Raw genomic sequence first — 6,447 nt, 5'->3', positions numbered from 1 at the left:
AAAAAAAACTTTGATGACTTTAATTATTGTGCCCAATACCACTAGAGAGATGAGAATCTGCATTCCACATAATCCAGTATTTCTCTTTTATAATTCAAGAGAAATTCCATTTTGGAATGTATGCAATCAAGTCAGTGGAACAGAAATTTGTACGTACTAATTAACCTGCAAGAAGTCAGAAAACTGGTTGAGACAAAAGGAATGAACTCTAGGGAAAAGCTTATCTGCATCATCTACTGTGGCAAACAGAACCATTGGAGAGCACTGTGCATGTCACAGCTGCCCTGCCTAGTCCTGCAAAGTCAGATATCACCCCAAGAAGAAAAAAATCCGTGACATTTTGCTATTCAGACAGCTTTCAGCTCAGCACTCACCCTTCATCTGCCTAACAGCCACTTTTCACATTAAACTGTTCAGTAATTCAGGAAACACAAAAAAGGAGAAAGGCAATGTCTGTGCCAAATGCTGGCTACGTGAGGTTACTGTTGGTACAAGCCCATATGCCACAGCAGCAGAGAACAAAGGCTATTATACAGCCTCGTTTTGCATGAAACCCATGTGTAATGCAGCCCAGAGGCAAGTGTTCCTGTTCACTCTGAAAGGACAAACAGCAGGTCTGTTGGGTTTGAGGGTTTGTATTACAGATTATTTGCTTTTTAAGACTTTAGCTGGTAAAATGCTTAGCAGAACACAGCAAATGCCACAGAAAGCTGCCTGGAGCAGTTCTGAAAAAGCCCATCTGTCTGGAAACCCAACCTTCCCTCTTTGGTGTCTCTTCTCATTAACATAGGAAGAACTAGAGATGTACTTATGCTGAGTGCAATTAGAGCATAGGGGGAATCAGACTGGGGAGTTCTTTGTTTCCACAAGGTCACCAACCTTAGCAGCCAACACTGCTCCAGGTTCTTAGCATGGTTTTAATAAAAAGCTCGAGGCAAGCACATGTACTTATCAGTGCTTTCTTCACGTGGAAACTACCTGAACAATGCTTAATGCACTGCAGCTTGAGAGAGGCTGGTCTCTAACACAACACAGTAAGAGGGCAGGCTGGGTTCTCCCATTCCCTGCAGGATCAATGTCAGAAGTGCAGATGCTGAGGCTCCAGAGAGCTGGCAGAGCTGGGAGTCTTTGCACTTAGATCATGCAGTGAGGATCCTGGGGCAGTCTGGGAGACTCACAGCACAGCGTAGATCAGCAACAGCTTTGGAAAGTTGAAGCCAGATCTGAAGATAGCAAAGGATGATATATGTAGTCAAAGGCCCTGAAAGAAAGGGTGATCATCTTGAAATTAAACATGGAACATGATGGAAAAAAAACCAATAAAAGATGCTTAAGTAAAATATGGGGGTAAGTAACATTCCCCTACTTCTTCAGTATCTGAAATGCACCAATTTCAAACTCGTGGTAAGAAGTACTGCCATGGTCAACAGAAGTCATTACTGATACGTGAACTGTGTCTTCTCCTAATGCCTGTGTTCCTCCAGCTCATTCTCCAACCTCTGCCAAGCCCACAGAGAAAGGAAAATAACAGTGAAACAACAGACTACATTTACCTTTACTTTGTTCAGGTTCGTGCACAGAATTGCACTACAGGAACAGGACAGAGATTTCTCTCTTAGATCACCTTCAAAATAAAATATACCTCATTCCTGTTACTCCTCTGGACACATCCCCATGAGCCACTCATCTCTGAGGGCCCTGGCTCCCTCATCCACAGCCTGGAGACAGACCTCACCTCAGCAAGCACTCTGTGACGCTGAGAAAAAGCATCTGCAGAGGTGGATGGAAATACAGCACACTGACACCAAAAATACTGCAGACAACCGGCACGTAGCCACTAGAGGGCATCAAGAAGAGATGCAGAAAGCAGCAATCAGATGCTACCTGGCCATCAAGAATCAGGACGGGCACACCAACCATGCTGCACCTGCCACGATGCACACAGCTCATCAGGAGAAGCATCAGTTACAGCTCTGCTACCCACGCAAAAAACATCATCACAGTTGTATCGATCAAAGGAGCAAACAGCAAATCTTCACATCTCGCTTAGGTTAATTCCCCTTCCCCTCCCTCCTACCACAAGGTCTGTCTGACTTTGTTACTGTGCAAACAAACAAACACTCTTTGTCCACAAACCAAAGTAATTTATGGGGAAGGAAAAAAAAAAAGATTTTTAAATTGCTCTTTAAATAGTTGATTTACCTTTTGCTAGCTTGGAGATTCAATCAAATTAAACAGGAAAAAAAAAAAGGTTTAAAAGAAGCCAACGTCCACATCAGTGCATTTTCAGGAGCTCAAGTGCAATGGTGTCACTACAAGCAGTTCCAGAGGATGGCTGCATTCTCAGCAGAAGCTTTCTTGCATTAAGCTACAGCTCACGGCTGACTGGAAACAAAAGGAACAGGTTAAAGTATCTCAGCAAGACGCTGTAGAGACGTGGCTGCAGACTAGCAGGAGAACTTGCTGGATTTATTTACAGTGCTGGGGCTGGACTCAGCCCATTCAGACCCACCAAACGTCAGAACTGCTAACTCATCTCTCCCTGCACAACAGGACAAAGCATCCTGTTCAAAACAACCCAATACACTACGGGCACCATAACGAAAAGCAAGGGAGAAAAATAAATCTAGGGGGGGGGAAAAAAAAAAAAATCCAGAAAATGCTTCTCTCTACAATTTCATCAACTCAAAAACATGCAGGACAGCCAGGACAGACATACAGGGTTGCCTTCAAAATTAGCTACTGTTTTTGGGCCTGCCTCTGAAACGACATGCACACAGACTGCAAGGCTCAGCCTCTGCCAGGAGAATGACTGACACTTCTGCCTGAATTCTCATCCCACTTGCCTGCGAGTTGCCTGGCAGCAGCATCTTTGCAATGCAGAAGAGCCTGCGCTGCTGAGGACAGGCAGCACTGCGGGCATCAGAGCTGCACGCTGCCCACCTGCGCCTGGCAGGTACCAGTCATGGCTGAGCTCCACCATCAGTCACAACAGATGCCAGCATCACTTTGCCAAGCTGGAGGAGGACACATAGATGCAAAAAAGCGACATGGCAGCCTGGACAGATTTGGAACAAGCCAGCACTTTTGCTCCTATCAGCAAATCCCATTTGTGCCACAGATAAATAAAAACTGCACGCTGAACTCATTTAAAACACAAACGACTCCATTTCCTCCTTTTCATTTCAAGAAAAGTCATGCCAGCATCCCACACTGAGGGATGGCAGTCCTTCCTCCAAACTGGCCAGGTACATCCAATGCAGCAGGGCAAGGGAGCAGCCATGGCTCATGCACACAGCAAGATGCAGCTCTCAATCCACAGCCATCTTCCTGCTGAAGAAAGCTGTGTTCAACACGGTGGTAGCACGGGGAGGATATTATGCTCTGCATATAGTTACGCATATATAGCATCCTACAAAACAGAAGGCCTCATCTCTTTGGGCTTGTACTGCCCAGAAGTGTGTGCTGTGGGAGAGTCAATGACTCTACTTTTTACCAGACTTCCTTTTCTAACTAATGCAAAGGGTAACAACCCAAATTCCGACCAACCTCCTTCAGAAACTCTTTCTTCTATGCAACAGCTGCCACATTAACGAGGTACATATTTTCCATGGCAGTTCAGTCATCATTCTTCTAGCTCACATTTCCACTGACAGCACAAAGTACCTATGCCAAGGGAGAAAATACAGGTGAAGATTTACAGCTCCACTCTTCACACACGACAGATACTTTATAACTGAACTGAGTTTAAATGGTCAAGTCAGCTGTTACCCTACCAGTTTGTGGTTTAGTTCCTCCTGGATATCCTCACCAGCCTGCACAGTGCTGCCAAGGTATGTGAGCTGACTCGCCTCTCACAGTTCCATGCCTACAGACAAATGCTTCTGGAGGGAGTTCCTGGGATTCTCATTAAGATTTTTTTTCACAGTTAATTATTAACTCTTTTTTTTGTGAGGCTGGACAATCTTTTTATAATACCACATTGCTTGAGCCATCCTCTGCTAACGTTTCATCAGTGAAATTTAACTCTTGCAGAGTTCTGAGGCTGAGCTGTGCAATCCCTAGGTCACACCACACTACATTTTTCTCCTCATAATGAAGTCGCTGCCAACATGAAACAGGAGAAGCGAGAGTGCAGTTCTGACACCGCTCTGCCTTCCCACTCAGAGGATCAAAAGCTCCTCTGAAGGGCAAACTCAAAGCATCCTCAACTTTTCCAACTTTTTAGCAAGATGCAGGGAGATCAGTGCTGCATGAGGGCAACCACAGTCAGGTGAAAAGTTATATATCTGTGAGTCAGCAGGACATCCCACCTTCTAATGTGCTGTAACAGTGCTGGAACAGGCGTGAAGCAGCCATGTTCAGGCAGACGTGTAAGCTGGCCCAAGGACAGGAAGGCATCATGCACAGGTTGCATTCCCACCACTGCCAGTGATTCACATCGCCTGACACTGCCATTCATTAAAGCAAGAGTGAAGTGGGGATAATAGCTATTTACTAAAAACAGAGGAGCGTGATTAGCTTTAATTAGCACTGTCAAGTGACTTGAGATTGTCAGGTACAAGATGTGGGAGAGCTAAGTCTTATTAATTACGTTACTTCCTGCAGCCTTAAGTGGCTCGGCCAGTCCAGCCACGCTTCCGATGCGCCGTCCTGCCCTGGTGATGGTGCTCAGACAGGTCTGGCACAACCAGAACAGGGGAGCAATCAGCTCACATGCTGCAGAGCCACTGCCTGGGCAGCATTTTCTCCTCCCACCAGAGGCCAAACTACAGGAAGGCTTTGTTTCTGTAAGAAGTCCATGTGCTCAGCTGGCATCACACCACCAGCACACGTACTGATTTTCCAGATAAAGATGTGTTCTAAGGAAATGAAAAGCATGTGAGTAGTCAGATCTCTTCTGTGGACCTGCCCTGGCTTCAGGAAAAGAAAATCTGTCCTTTGCTTTGTGCTACTGTCATTAGATCTAGAAGACAAGACCTCAGAATTAACAAGCACAGAAAAGAGGGAACAAACCAAACGACTGGCTTACAGAATAGAAAGGAAGTTGCATGTTTTGCAGTGGTTTCAAAGTGATAAATCCACCCTGCTTTGCAATTCTGCCTCGCACCTCACTGATTAGCTTCAAACAGCTAAGAGAAACAACTCAATAACTCTCAATTTTTCCACTCAAAGCTCCACTTTGTGATCACTCATGAATTCCGCTTTTCTGGCACTTCACAGCTGACCTCTAATGAAGACTCACTTTAATTTCAAGCTAACAAAGCTTTGCCAGCTCAGCTCATGACCAGAGCACAATGAAGGCCTGTGTTTTATTGACTTTTCTTCAAGAGCCTTCTAACACATGGCAAAAGGTAAGATCATGATGCAAGAACAACAAATAAATGTTTTTCACTCCTACTCAATCCTCGTAACGCTTGTATAGCACCAGACTAGATCAAGGAGCTCCCACTTTCTAAAAAGCTACACCAGAGTGACCAGCTCCTTAATTAAATCCTCTCTCAGCAGCAGGTATTCATCCATGAGCCTTTGAGGGAATGTGGAATTACAGGTAGCAACGCTGCCTTCTGCAGAGCAGCCCTGACTCAACTGCCCACACCAAGCAGCAAGGAAATCACTTAGTCAAGATCTGCGATCCGGAGAACACAAGGAAGATCAGTGACCAGTTTTTGCCAGCTGTTCCAACACTGGCATCAGGAAAGAAAATAATTAAGAAAAAAGAAGTGCTGGACATCATCACTATTCCCAACGTTACCTTCAAAACACCAAGGGTTCGCTTTTAAATATTTGAGGTTTTTTTTCCCCCCAGCAGGAGAGAAGAACATCCTCTTAATTCCCCATTCAAGCACTACCATTACACAGCAAGCAGCATTTAAAGGAAACCAGAGACACGGAGACCTCCACAACGAGGTCTTAAACAAAACAGATAAGGCTGCTCTGCAAGCATGAAGTCACCAAACACGTCCCATCCGGCCAGAATCCTCTCACACACCGTAAGCACAGCTCTCAGCATCTGCTCCTTCCCAACCTCCTAACTCAGCAAAGGCCTCTCTGTGCTCCCCAGCCTAAGCTTTAAGTAACCGTAAACGCATTAGCAGAAAATCCTGATTGGGAGCACAGCCCTGGGAAGGCACTGCGTGAGCCCAGGCACGGCTCAGAGCCTTCCTCTCTCCGTGCGCTCACGCAGGGGTGGCAGAGCAGCAGATTCAGTTGTAGGGCAGAGGCCAAAACTCCTTTTTCCTACATCGCTACGACGGCATTTCAAACTGAAAGGAAATAAAACAGTTATAAATCAAACACGGATTCTTTAGGATTCCAAATTCAACGCCACAACCTTCAGCTCCAGACCCGCGGCTCCTTTCGCCATCCCCGACTTCCCCGCCGTTTCTGGACCGAACCCAAAACTTTCCGTTGGAAGGCAGCAGACAAAGGAACGGCCCTTCGCCC

The 6,447-nt window shown here is 45.8% G+C and overlaps 1 long non-coding RNA gene across 1 annotated transcript; it reads right to left on the bottom strand.

Moving 5' to 3' along the window:
* Window positions 1-617: 617 nt before the first annotated feature.
* On the bottom strand, window positions 618-6,441 carry LOC104913933. Its single transcript, XR_795722.3, has 3 exons — window positions 3,550-6,441; window positions 2,203-2,385; window positions 618-1,261 (listed from the first exon to the last, which is right to left on the bottom strand). It is a non-coding gene; the product is annotated as an uncharacterized LOC104913933 (long non-coding RNA).
* Window positions 6,442-6,447: the final 6 nt, after the last annotated feature.

The sequence above is a fragment of the Meleagris gallopavo genome, chromosome 21 (assembly GCF_000146605.3).
Source record: "Meleagris gallopavo isolate NT-WF06-2002-E0010 breed Aviagen turkey brand Nicholas breeding stock chromosome 21, Turkey_5.1, whole genome shotgun sequence".
NCBI lineage: Eukaryota > Metazoa > Chordata > Aves > Galliformes > Phasianidae > Meleagris > Meleagris gallopavo.
Note: the sequence above shows the minus strand (reverse complement) of the source record. Positions and strands in the feature narration are given on the sequence as shown.